Raw genomic sequence first — 13,752 nt, forward strand, 5'->3', positions numbered from 1 at the left:
AATACTATCAGAAAATAGTAAAAATAAGTCAAAATTGGTTTCAATAAATGGTCTGTCATTATAACCCTTAATACTCATTGAGAGTTTCATATGTGTTAGTCATTTTACATGCATCACTCCAATCAATCTTCACAAGAACTATCATCATCTCCATTCTTTTGTTTTTATATTTTACTTTTTTAAAACGACAAATAAAATTATATATATTTATGGAGTATAATGGGATATTTTGATATACATATGCATTGTGGGATGATTAAATCAAGCTAATTAACATATTCATCATATCATATACTTAACATTTTTTTGGTGACAAGAACATTTAAGATTTACTCTCTTAGCAAATTTGAAGTAGACAATAAAGTATTATTAAGTATAGTCACCATGCTGTATATTAGATCTCTGGCACTTATTTCTCCTAGCCGAAATTGTGTACCTTTTGACCGGCATCTCCCCATTCCCTCTCTCATACCCAGACCCCAGCCTGTGGTAACCATCATTCTATTTTCTACTTCTATGAGTGTGAAGTTTTTAGATTTCACATATAATTGAGATCATGCAGTATTTGTCTTTCTGTACCTAGCGTTTTTCACTTAGTATAATGTTCTTCGGGTTCATCCATGTACTCAAAAAGGACAGGATTTTCTTATTTTCCAAGGCTGAATAGTATTCCCTTGTGTGTGTGTGTGTGTATGTGTGTGTAGCATATAAAGCACAGTATTCCATTGTGTGTGTATATGTGTGTGCATGTATATAACATATAAAGAAAACGCAACACACACACATATATATGGACACTTAGGTTGATTCCATATCTTGGCTATTGTGAATGGTGCTGCAACAAACACGAAAGTGCAGATAACTCTTTGACATGCTGATTTCATTTCCTTTGGATATATATCAAGAAATGAAATTGCTGGATCATATTGTAGTTCCATTTTTAATTTTTTGAGAATCCTCCATACTGTTTTCCATAATAGCTGTGCTAATTTGCATTTCTACCAACAGTGTACAAGGGTTCCCTTTTCTCCACATCCTTGCAAACACTTGTTACTTTTTGTCTTTTTTTTTTTTTTTTTTTTTTTTTCTTGAGCTAGAGTCTCACACTGTTGCCCAGGCTGGAGTGCAGTGGTGCGATCTTGGCTCACTGCAACCTCCATGTCCCAGGTTCAAGTGATTCTCCTGCCTCAGCCTCCCAAGTACCTGAAATTCCAGGCACGTGCCACCACGCCCAGATAATTTTTGTATTTTTAGTAGAGACAGCGTTTTGCCATGTTGACCAGGCTGGTCTTGAACTCCTTACCTCAGGGGATCTGCCGGCCTTGACCTCCTGACGTGCTGGGATTGCAGGCATGAGCCACTGCACCTAACTTCTTTTGTCTTTTTGATAGATGCTCTTCTAACAGGTGTGAGGTGATATCTCACTGTGGTTTTAATTTGCATTTGCCTGATGATTAGTGATGTTGAGCACTTTTTCATATAGCTCTTAGGTAGTCTATGTCTCCTTTTGATAAATGCCTATTCAAATGTTTTGTCCACTTTTATTTTTTTATTTTTTTATTTTTTTATTTTATTTTATTTTTTTTTTGAGACAGAGTCTCGCTCTGTCGCCTGGGCTGGAGTGCAGTGGCCGGATCTCAGCTCACTGCAAGCTCCACCTCCCGGGTTTACGCCATTCTCCTGCCTCAGCCTCCGGAGTAGCTGGGACTGTAGGCGCCCGCCACCTCGCCCGGCTTGTTTTTTTTGTATTTTTTAATAGAGACGGGGTTTCACCGTGTTAGCCAGGATGGTCTCGATCTCCTGACCTCGTGATCCACCCGTCTCGGCCTCCCAAAGTGCTGGGATTACAGGCTTGAGCCACCGCACCCGGCTTGTCCACTTTTTAATTGGATTATTTGGTTTCTCGCTATTGAGTTCTTTGAGTTTCCTATATATTTTTGATATTAACCCCTTATCACATGTGTAATTTGCACACTTTTTTCTTATCATTAACCCCATTTTAAAGATAAAATAACTTGAGGTTCAAGGAAGTAAAGTGACTTACCCAAGGTCCCAAAGTTGCTAAGTGGCAAAGCTAAAATTCAAACCCAAATCAACCTGATTCTGAAGCCTACATGTTTAACCACAGGGGTGTACTACCCCTACTACATTGCATTGCCTCATAACTGCATTCAAAAGTCAAAATCGGCTGGGCGCAGTGGCTCATGTCTGTAATCCCAGCACTTTGGGAGGCCGAGTCAGGCAGATCACCTGAGGATATGAGTTCGAGACCAGCCTGGGCAACATGGTGAAACCCCCTCTCTACTAAAATTACAAAAATTAGCTGGGCATGGTGGCATGTGCCTGTAATCCCAGTTGCTTAGGAGGCTGAGGCACGAGGATTGCTTGAACCCAGCAGGTGGAGGTTGCAGCGAGCCGAGATCGTGCCATTGCACTCCAGTCTGGGCAACAGAGTGAGACTTCATCCAAAAAAAAAAAAAAAAAAGTCAAAATCACTACAGAATGCCCAATATTTATCACACAAAAGAAATATAAAAGGAAATGACTTCTCTAAAGTCTTACTCAAGCACCTTTATTGATACATAAAGATTTCTATGATCTCCCTCCCAAATTATAGAAATGTAGCTAATGAAAAAATAGCAAAACCTACAATGAAATGTTGTGTATTCAATCTCCTCTTTGCCTTTGTGACTGTATCCCTACCTAAGGCCACACAAGGGAAGGAGCCCAAGTAGAGCTCTCCAGCAAATTTGCAGTTAGGGAGTGAATGGAACATGATGTGGTACAAGTCCCAATTGTCCTGCCTTCCTGCAAACAGTCACTATATTCATCTCTACCCACATCTCTGAACACCTGCTATGTGCTCACAACACTGGGCCAGTCACTGAGGATACAGAGGTGAAAAAAAGACAGTTTCCATGTTCAAGTCCCTGGTTCCTGTGTTTAGAGGACGGAGGGAGAAGAGAAGAGGAACAGAACAAAAAAGACCAGTATAAGAGCTTCATTCCTCCTCTGAACTCCCTTAGCACATTTGTTGTACCTCTTTTCTGGCACTTTCACTTATTTTCTATCTGCTATTTTATAGAGAGGCAGTGTAGAGAAGTAGCAAGCAGTGAGCTTGCCAACCACACTTGGCCTTAAATTCCAGTTTCTCTACTTGAGCAGCTGGGTGACCTTGAATAAGTCATTTAACCTCCTTTGACCTCAGCTTCCTCACCCTGAAAATGAGATTTATAATATCTATCTTACAGGATTGTTGAAAGGAGTCAATTGGAAAGGTACTTTTGTAAAGTGCCTCACACGGGACCAGGCACATAGTAGTTATTCAATAAAGAGCACCACTTAATGTTCTTATGACATGTTTTATCTCCTGTACTAGCAGATAAGCTCCTTGTAGGCTCTACCTAAATGTATTTATCTGTGAATCCTCAGAATATTGAGCACATGGTCTTGCATATAAGAAACTCAATAATAGCTATAGAGAGAATCAAAGAATGAACAAATTATTATAGTTCAAGTACAGTAATCTGTGATCAAAAGTATTGCAAACAATGTAATTATAATTTCAGGGATTCAAAGAAGGGCAGAAACACATGTAGTTATAGAAGGCAAAAGAGAAAATGAAGGGTCAGGAAAAGCTTTAAGTGAAAGATGGATATTGCTAGTGGAAGAAATGACATGGAAAACATTTCTGCCTGAGGGGGTTTAAGCCCATGTCCGTCTGGCTTCAATGTCTCACTGTTCCCAAAGTTATGCCAGACCATCCCTCCTATAGCTAAAGTGTAAAGTTGTGGCATACTAAAAAGCCAAGAAACACAAGTCCTAGTCTGTCAAAGACTTGTGTCATCTTAGGCCTGGTACTTCACCTCTCTAAGCCTAACGTTCCTCATCCGTAAAATTAGGACTTAAAAACAAGGACATCTATCTCCATAGTTATTTAGAGACATGTGCTCCACAAATGGCAGCTGCAATTTCTATTCTATTTTCTTCCCAGTGTTGCAAATGAATCTGTTCACGTACACTTCAAATTCGGCAAAGCAAGTCCAACATATATGTGTACTAAGTTGGCCAGGCATCCTAGTTGCCTGGCATGTTTGATTTTGCATAAAGCTTTGTATGTTGCTTTTTAGGCCAGTTTTGATAAATGCTATAAGATCTTGGAGCATCTGAACTCTTTTTGGCATGACTAGAACTTCATACTGCATGAAGTTGTGGTAAAATGATATTGCTGGGTAATTTTATAAGACTTTAGGATCATTAACAAACTTTGGGAAACATTTCCTCTAAAGGAAAATAAAATGAACCAAAAGCTGGCCAAAATGCTGATTCAGCTTGCTGATAGCAGTCCTGATGAAGAAAGTGAGAGCACTGCCATCATGCAGTAAACAAGGAGCAACACCTAGAAGGCGATGACACGGGCACCAATGGGGAGCTTTGCCTGTTCATTTTTATATCCAGCATTTTTGGTTTCAAGGTAAATAAAGCTATAGACTATATCAGACAAAAAGGAGGGAACTTCCATAACCATTATGATATATTAAATTCCATCCCAGGCTCAATAAACTATGACTTATAAGGCTTGTAAAATCTTTACAGGGCTCCTGACAACTCCATATGTGCTGATGACCAGAAGAATGGAACCTTTTGCAAAACATCTGCTAAATCATGCATCTTGGTTTGAATTTTTCTGTCTGCCCATGATGACAAAATACAGAGTGAGTGGAGTGCATTGAGATTTGAGGGAGTAGATGTGGGTGTTTCTGCACAATATAGAGGCTGCTTATTTAAAGTGGCATTTCGTCATAGCTTCCATCTGTAAGATGCATTTTTGACCATATTGGATAAAAGCTGCTCTCTCTTAACTTTAGTCATACCTGAACAACATGACTTTTTCGTCACATATTGAATTATATTAAGGGTCTACTAGAAGACACAAAGCTTCTAGTAAGTTCTGAAAAACATGAGCTTGAATAGATTACACTCAGCAGGCTAAAAGAGTTTCCTAATAATTTTAAGTGGAGTTCATGTCTAGATAGGAAAAAAACAGACTTTCGCAGACAAGCAAATAGTTTTCCGTTGTCCAGAAAATTGCAAATAAGAGTGATTGGAACTTTTCACATCATGCTGAGTTTTGCTTCAGGACTCAAATGCTTGTGGGGTGAGAACATCATTGAGAAGTGAGCTGATAAAAGGGTCTTTCCTCTTTCACCTTTCCAATGCTATGTTGTGAATTTTCAAGGTTTTAAATAGTATATTGCTCAGATGTTTGGCATGCGAGTAAGGAAAAAAAGGAATTAAAACGGTGTTCTTCTTTCTCTCCACTCTCCTCTCAGCTTTTACTAACTGCTTCACTTGCTGGCCTCACAGGACTGTGCAGTGTGGGAGAAGAAACATGCTTGGTTGGGACCCCTGAAACTGAAGTCAATACCTTCCACCCCTCCAATCTCTAATCATATCCTTTGGATTGAGACTAGCCAGGTTTAACAATGGTGCCACCTTTCCAACTGTCCATTGAATTTGCTTAGTTGATTACCTTCTAAAAATACTGGAGCAGGAGAAGGTGGTTTCCACTGTGTCTGATTACAAGCACAAGAGAAAATTTCCACTGGCCCCTATCTCAGAAGAATGGATCCAGTCGGAAAGCAACCAAATCCTAAAGTTCAGTGGCCATTTACTAAGCATCTACCACATACCAGGCACCATGGTTGGCCCAGTATGTAGGTACAGCAGTAAAGAGGTGGCATGAGCATGAACTCATGAAGTTCAGTAGAGCAGATAGGCAAACAACCAGATAAAGTGCAAGACAGAGGGATAACTGCTATGATAGGGGGTACAAAGGTGAGGCTGATATAGTCTGTGCTCACAGGGAGCTCAGGGCCTAGTGGGAGATATGTACTAGCAAATAAACAATTACAATACAGAGTGATAGTCTATGGGAGAAGGGAGCTCAGGGACTGTGGGGGCACAGAAGAGAAGATGACTCCTTCCTCTATTTGGGGGAGATGGGAAAGTGCTTCACATAGGACGTATCATTAAACCAGATCCTGAAAAATGAAATGGTTCAAGAAGTAGGGAGTTTAGGATCACAGCATACTAGCAATCAAAATTTTCCACCTTCAAGTGACTGTGACCTTTGAGTAATGACTGATGTAATTTTCACACAAAGAGCAGTAAAGAGTTAAATCTCACTTCTGCCAGTCCTTTTAAGGTTCTTGCAATCCCAGGGGAGGAAGGACTCTAATCCTGCCTCATAGCAGTAGTAGGAATGCTTCAAAGGGAGGAAACTAAGAAACATCAAAGACAGGGTGTGTTTCTGGGTAAGGGGAAAGAGCCCTGGGTTTGAGTTCCAGCTCCACTACTAACTAACTAAATAATTAAATAAATAACTCCATGATCTTCAAGAAAACTTTGGACTTTCTCTCAGACTCAGTTTCTTGATCTGTAGAATGGTAATAATCTTGTCTGCCTCTCAATATGGTTATGAGGATCAAGTGGAATGATACAGGGAAGGGGCTTTGTAAACTATAAAGCCTCATACAAATGTTAGCTATTGTTTCCTAGAAGGGGAGTGGTGGCCAGAGGTCAGGGGAGCAATTGGGGTTTATTCCTGGTGTCCTCTACCAGGAAATTGGTCTTTTTTCAGTGAAACAAGCAGGCTTCCTGAGGGAAATGCACAGCCCTTTCCATCATTCATGCAGAGAGTGAGAGAGACAACAGTGACCTGTGTGGCCAGGCAGCCTGGATGGCTGCGTTCGTGGTCTGAGGGATGCAGTGAGTCCTGCTGTCTTGGTCTGGAGGACAACAGAAAGTACCCAGAAATCCATACAGCATAGTAAAGATTCAGACCAACTCAGAAGGAAAGGAGATGGGAAAGCTAAAACAGATAGAAGCTGAACAGGTAATAAAGAGCACTGTTAAGAGAGTGTGGGGGAAGCAAAGGCCTAACAAAGTGGAGCCAGCATAGCAAAGTGCTTAAGAGCACAGACTTCAGAGCACAAAACCCTGGACCTCAAGACCCATCATGCAATCTTAAATCAAGTGGCAAATTGGTTTACTAGCTTACTAGTTTTCAATGATACACTGCTTCCCTGAACATGTCTTCCCTTCCTGTCCCATTGACTTTGGACTTGGCCATATAACCTGCTATGGAAAAAGGAATATGAGTGGACATCACATATGCTACATATAAGCAAGGGAAAGCTTTAAATGGGTGCCATGGTTAGAATGTGTCCCCCAAAAATTCATATGTTGAAATTCTAACACTGAAGGTGATGGTACTAAGATGTGGAGCCTTGGGAGGTGATTAAGTCATGAGGGCACAGCCTTAAGGCATCATGAATGAGATGCCTTAATAAAAGAGGCCCCAAGGGAGCTCATTCACCCTTTTCAACATGTGAGGACACAGCAAGAAGGTACTGTCTATGAACCAAAAACAGTCCCTTGCCGGACAATGAATCTTCCAGAGCCTTGATCTTGAACTTCCCAGCCTCCAGAACTGTGAAAAATAAATTTCTGTTGTTTATAAACACCCAGTCTATGGTAGTTTTGTTAGAGCAACTTGAATAGACTAAGACAATGAGCTTGCATAATTTGACTCTGCCCCTTTTATTCCTGTCCTATGAAAATAGCATGCCTCACATAGTGGCTACGCTTTCAGCCTGGATTCCAGAATGAGAAGAGTTGTGGGGCCAAGCACAGCCAAACTGAATAAGAGCCCAGCAGATCTACACCTGAACTGCAGCCTTCACGTAATGTAAACAAGAAATAAATGGGAGTTTAACTTAAGGGTCCACAAACTACAGCCAATGAGGATAAATATGGCCCACAACTGTTTTTGTACAGCCTGTGAGCTAAAAATGCCCTTTACATTTTAAAAAGGTTGAAAACACATCAAAAGAAGAATGATATTTCATGGCACATGAAAGTTCCATGAAATTCACATTTACGTGTTTATCAATCAAGTTCTTTGGAACACAGTCATGTTTATCTGTTTACGCAGTATATATGGCCACTTTTGTGCCACAATGGGAGAGTTGAGTAGTTGTGACACAGACTGTATGGCCTACAAAGATTAAAATATTTACTATCTGGGCCCTTTTTTTAAAAAATTGCCAGAGTCTAGTTTAAGCCCAGAGATATTGGGATTATTTGTTTGTAACGCAAGCAAAGATAACTAATATAGTAAAATGCTTAAGTTCACCAAACCTCAGTTTTCTCATCTGCTAAATGGAAACAAAAATAGAACCAACATCATTGAGTTTTTAGAAAATTAAATAATACAGTGCGTCTAAAACACTTAAGATGATGCCTGGCACTTAGCAAGCATTCATAATTATTATTAAGGGGTTGTAAGCTTCCTACAGCAACTATGAGAATAAAGGAGAAAGACAAATGAAAGGAAAACAGAAGATGAGAACAAATGTAATAAATTGTCAAGTTGACTTCAACCAGTTCATAAATCTGTTTCAAAATCATTCACGAGGTGTATCTTGTTCATCAGATCTCATTCAGGCTCAAGTCACAGGTTAAGAGCCCCCACAGGTACATTGTTAATGTCAAAAATGTCTTCCCCTGACTATCTTTCTGCTCCTTGGGCTGGTCCCCAGATGGTAATCCATCTGGGACCCTCCTACTTGATAGCAAAATAATTGTTGAAGGGAAAATGAATAATACCCTGAAAAGGAACGGTCACACTGAATGAGGATTGATAGTGCAGCCGAATCCTAGTGGTTAGAAAATTGTACATAAATTATTTCAATACAGTTTTGCTCCTTAACACACACACACACACACACACACACACACACACACACACACACACATATATATAGAGAGAGAGAGAGAGAGAGAGAGTCATCAATATAAATCATCATGTTCCATGCTTACTCTGTTGTGGTCTTCATTCTCTGGGATCCTAGAAGAAAAAAGCAGCACAAAGATTTAAAGGGTGATCACGAAGGGCTTCAGAGGGCATTTCAGGGCCCTTTGGATCTCAGAAGAGAAAATACATTAAAATCCTTTAGAAAAGAACAAAAGTGCTAGACCATTCTACTCCACCGTTTCTGGAGCCCTGGGAGACCTTTCTAAAATTAAATTAATTCCCCCTCTCTCTTTCAAAAAGCAGATCCAGTGGCAAGCCTATGTGAGCCACCTGATTCAACTCCACATTTTCCCTGGCGTAATCTATGCTAGGCAGAATATTGAAAAGAATTCCCAAAGTAGTAGAGTTTGAGTTAATTACTTACTTTATTTAACTTCTACAGTTCTAAAACTGAAGTGTCTCATAGGTGATCTTTTGAAGGCTAGATGATGTGGAAATATTTTAGTCATTGGCCAAATATTTTGTTCTTTTCTCCTTTTCCAGATGTAAAATCCATTAGTTGCTAAGGCTGCCTCTGTGTTGCTGTAAAATGGGAACCAGAATGCTTTTCTCAGAAATATTAGATACTCCAAAAGTTTCTTTGGAAGCTCACCATTCAGAGCATCTGTAACATAAGGCTGAAAACTCAAAGGTACCTCTCCCTTGATACTTGCTATGAAGAATGTATCAGGCTCTTCTGAATCTGCTAAATCATCTTGACGGTTTGCTGCAACGTTTTCAAAAACACATGCACCATTTTGTCATGGAGATCACCTTTTATTTTTTATAAAGAGTCTAAACAAGCCAAAAAGCTTCCAAGTAATTTGGGACTAAAGAGAAAAACATTTCCAAAAGGTCCCAGTGCAGCCCCTCTGCTGACACCCCAGGACAGGCTCCACAGGGCTGAGCAGGCAACAAGACCTGTTATGCTGATTGCAGTGGCTTGGGTAGAGCCCCAAAGACATTACTGTTTCTTTCTTCCTTTTTTCATTGAGGATATGAGGGTGATCTGGCTGCAACATCTGTCACCTCATTGATTGCTAGGGTTGACTGGGCTGATCTGGATGGCTCTGTGTGTGTGTGTGTGTGTGTGTGTGTGTGTGTGTGTGGTATATAGTATACTACATATACATATATACACATATGTATATACACACATGTATATATAAACATGTGTGTATATATACACACATATATATACACACACGTGCACATATACACACATACATACAGTCATAAGATATAAGATATAACATATTTTTACCATACATTTTCTATGTTTAGATATATTTAGATACACAAATACTTAGCACTGTATTACAGTTGCCTACAGTATTTAGTACAGTAGCATGTTGTACAGGTTTGTAGCCTAGGAGCAACAGGCTGTACCATATAGCCTAGGTGTGTAGTAGGGCTATACAATCTAGGTTTGTGTAAGTGCACTCTACGTTGTTCACAGAATGACAAAATTGCCTAATGACACATTTCTCAGAATGTATCTCCATCATTAAGCAATGTGTGACTGTATGTATATGTGTGTGTGTACACGTGCACTTGTGCATGTGGAATAAAAGAATGAATGAATGAACGAACCTATCAATCCATCGATGAATTCAGGTATTCAAAAGAAAATGAAACCAGCTATTGAGAACCTATGAAAGAAATGGCTAAGCATTAATTGCGGAGATTTGTATCTCTTCCTGGGTTTCTCAGAGCCTTTTGGTTAAATTTCTGGTTCTCTGTGATAAACTTGACAAGGAGGGTTGTTAAGCAGTGAGTGGGCAGGATTATGGGTACATAACCTACTACTTCATTTGCTAGGCAACTGTAATTCTAGTAAACACACTACAGTGTGGCTGGAGGAGTATAAGAGACATGCTCCTGCTCCCACTAGGATTGTGAAAGCATTGCCTTCCTGTCCTGTCCTTCAGCTTCTGTCCTTCTTCGGCTGGCCCTAAAGAAGACTCACATTCATCAACCCAATTGTGTCTTTGGCACCAAGAAACCTACTTATTATATCACCTTATCACCTTCTTGATCTCTCTCTCTCTCTCTCCCTCTTGCCTTCCTCTGCCCTGAATCAGAACAGGTGATAGTCCTAGTGGTGGTGGTGATGGTAGGTGGGTGACATGGAACTGGGCAGTTCTGAGGGGTCTCAGTTGACTTTCTGATGGAAATTTAACTACCCTTATTTTTTTTTTTTTTTTTGAGATGGAGTCTCACTCTGTCGCCCACGCTGGAATGCAGTGGCGCCATCTCGGCTCACTGCAACCTCTGCCTCCCAGGTTCAAGCGATTCTCCTGCCTCAGCCTCCCGAGTAGCTGGGACAACAGGCACCTGCCCCAATGCCCAGCTAATTTTTGTGTTTTTAGTAGAGACGGGGTTTCACCATGTTGGCCAGGATGATCTCGATCTCTTGACCTCGTGATCCGTCCACCTCAGCCTCCCACAGTGCTGGCATTACAGGCCTGAGACACCGGGCCCAGTCTTCAAATTTTTACCCACCTCTTACAATATGTATGCACATTAAGGCAGCCCTTTCCTTTCTACAAAAATCCCTTTCTTATGAATGATCTCAGTCCTAACCCACTGCATTAAATTAGGGTTTTACTTATTATAGTCAGTTCTAAATGTGGATTATGCAAACAATGGATTATCTACAAAGGGTTTGAAACTCTAAACTGGCTTTCTGCTTGTTCCCCCAACCTTCCACCCACTCCCGCCCCAACACATACACACTCACACGCCTTACCTGTTTTCTCTTAATTGGTGTGACCTCAAACAATACAAACCAATTTTATCATTAACCTATGAAAAAAACTAATTGGATGTCAAATATGTTGTGCAAAACTTCTATAATCCGATCAAACGTTTGGCTCTGGATTGTTTTGCTTGTATATGAGGTGATTAAAACAAAATGAGTGTGTCAGGCACTCTGGGAGTTGTTTCAAATTTCTGAAGCCAATAAGGTACCACTCTGTAAATTACTATTTCAGTACGTTAAACACATCCCTGGTCATCTTAATGAAGAAATGTTTCTCCAAGAATGCCAGTTTACTCAGCGGAATAACTTCCCAGGTTAATAACTATTAGCATGTGATCACTTCTATAGGTAGGGAATATTTTATACTATATTGGGTTCATTGTTTAATTGGCTGGATGCTATTATGAAGCTTCTGAAAAGAAATAAATTTGCAATTATTAACTATAAATTTTAATGATTTATATTAATAACTTGGGCCTGATTACATGTTCAACTGTGACAGTAGGAACAAAGTACTGGTAGAGCAGATAAGGTTCAATATTCAGGAAAGAGCATTTATTAAGAGGATGAGACACCTTGAAATGATCAATCAGAGTGAATAGTAATATGAACTGCTTCCAGTTACAAATTAATGATTTGATGACTGGGTGCAGTGGCTCATGCCTGCAATCCCCGTAATTTAGGAGGCGGGGGTGGGTGGATCACTTGAGGTCAGGAGTTCAAGACTAGACTGACTGGCCAACACGGTGAAACCCCATCTCTACTAAAAATACAAAAATTAGCCAGGCACGGTGGCATGCACCTGTAATCCCCGTTACTCAGGAGTCTGAGGCAGGAGAATTGCTTGAACCCGGGAGGTGGAGGTTGTAGTGAGCTGAGATCGCACCATAGCACTCTAGCCTGAGTGGCAGGGCAAGACTCCATCTCTAAATAAATAAATAAATAAATAAATAAGATTTTAACACTTCCCCAGAGCAGTTAGGAAATTATTTACATGTAGTAATCTTAAAATGAATCATCCCTCTCTGCGGTAATCTTACCTATCTGTCAAGTCCCAGCTCAAATGCTGACTTCATGAAGCATCCTTGGGTTTCCCAAAAGGACCATCAAGAAAGAACAGAGTGGACAAATGTCCAAATATGGGATAGAGTTTGGCTTGTTCTTGGAGCTGAAAGGAGGTCAGTATTGCTGGCAACTGGTGAGCAAGGATGAAAGTGGGAGCAAAGGAAACTGGCATGGTAATGGAGGCAGTCTTCACTGTGGAAGTATTAGAAAATAACTGAAAAAACTTTACAGTATCTAGGGGTATAGATAAGGATAGAATTAGGTGGGAAATATGATCTCACCTACTTTCTCAAAGACCATTCTTGCTGCAGTTTAAAGTACAGGTAAAGGGAGATAATGGTGGAAAGAGGACCAATTAATAAGCTTATTGAGTTGGCCAGGTGAGACATAATGATAGCTTAGATGAGGGTTGTGGCAGTGGAGGTGGTAAAAACAAACAAAAAAAAAAGTATACAGATTTACTACATTTTGGAGGTAAAAATGTCAGGACTTGATGAATGAAATCCAAAGCGTGTAGTTTAAAAAATAACCATGAAGGATATTTTCAAGGTATGGACATTAATTGCTAGTTCTTTGGTTATGACACAGAGATAGAGAACCCTGGAGGCTCAAAACAGTGTTTGGGGATATCTTTCAATTAAGAGGTGTTTGTAGAATAAGGGTCAATCATATAACTTCTGTGCTAAAGCATCTAGGATTAATTTTGTTCCAATCAGCTGGATTCACCCTCCTTAGTCAAGGTTTAACCAGTGAATTTATTAAGAAATATTTATGGAGGGTCTATTGTGTGGCTAGTACTACTCATGATCAATGTGAGGGCAAAAGATAGCCCTCAAAAAGTAAACCAGAGCTTTTCTAAAGTCCAATTTATTAACTAGCATTCCTATTAGCAATACACAACCTTAAAGAACAAGCCACTCTCTAGTTAGAAATGATATTCTGGGTCAAGTAACATAGTTATTGATGAGAAGAAAATCTTTTAAAAATATACAAATTGGATGAATATTTCAGCAGATGTAAAATAAGTGGGATTTTGGGTTCGATGTCAGGAATTAGGAAAAAG

General features: G+C 40.0%; 1 pseudogene; it reads right to left on the reverse strand.

Annotated features, from left to right (window-relative positions):
- LOC108524492 (zinc finger FYVE domain-containing protein 9-like) overlaps nucleotides 1-9,587 on the reverse strand; it is a 21,934-nt pseudogene extending 12,347 nt beyond the window's left edge.
- Nucleotides 9,588-13,752: the final 4,165 nt, after the last annotated feature.

This window comes from Rhinopithecus bieti, unplaced genomic scaffold (assembly GCF_001698545.2).
Source record: "Rhinopithecus bieti isolate Rb0 unplaced genomic scaffold, ASM169854v2 scaffold_83857, whole genome shotgun sequence".
Lineage (NCBI taxonomy): Eukaryota > Metazoa > Chordata > Mammalia > Primates > Cercopithecidae > Rhinopithecus > Rhinopithecus bieti.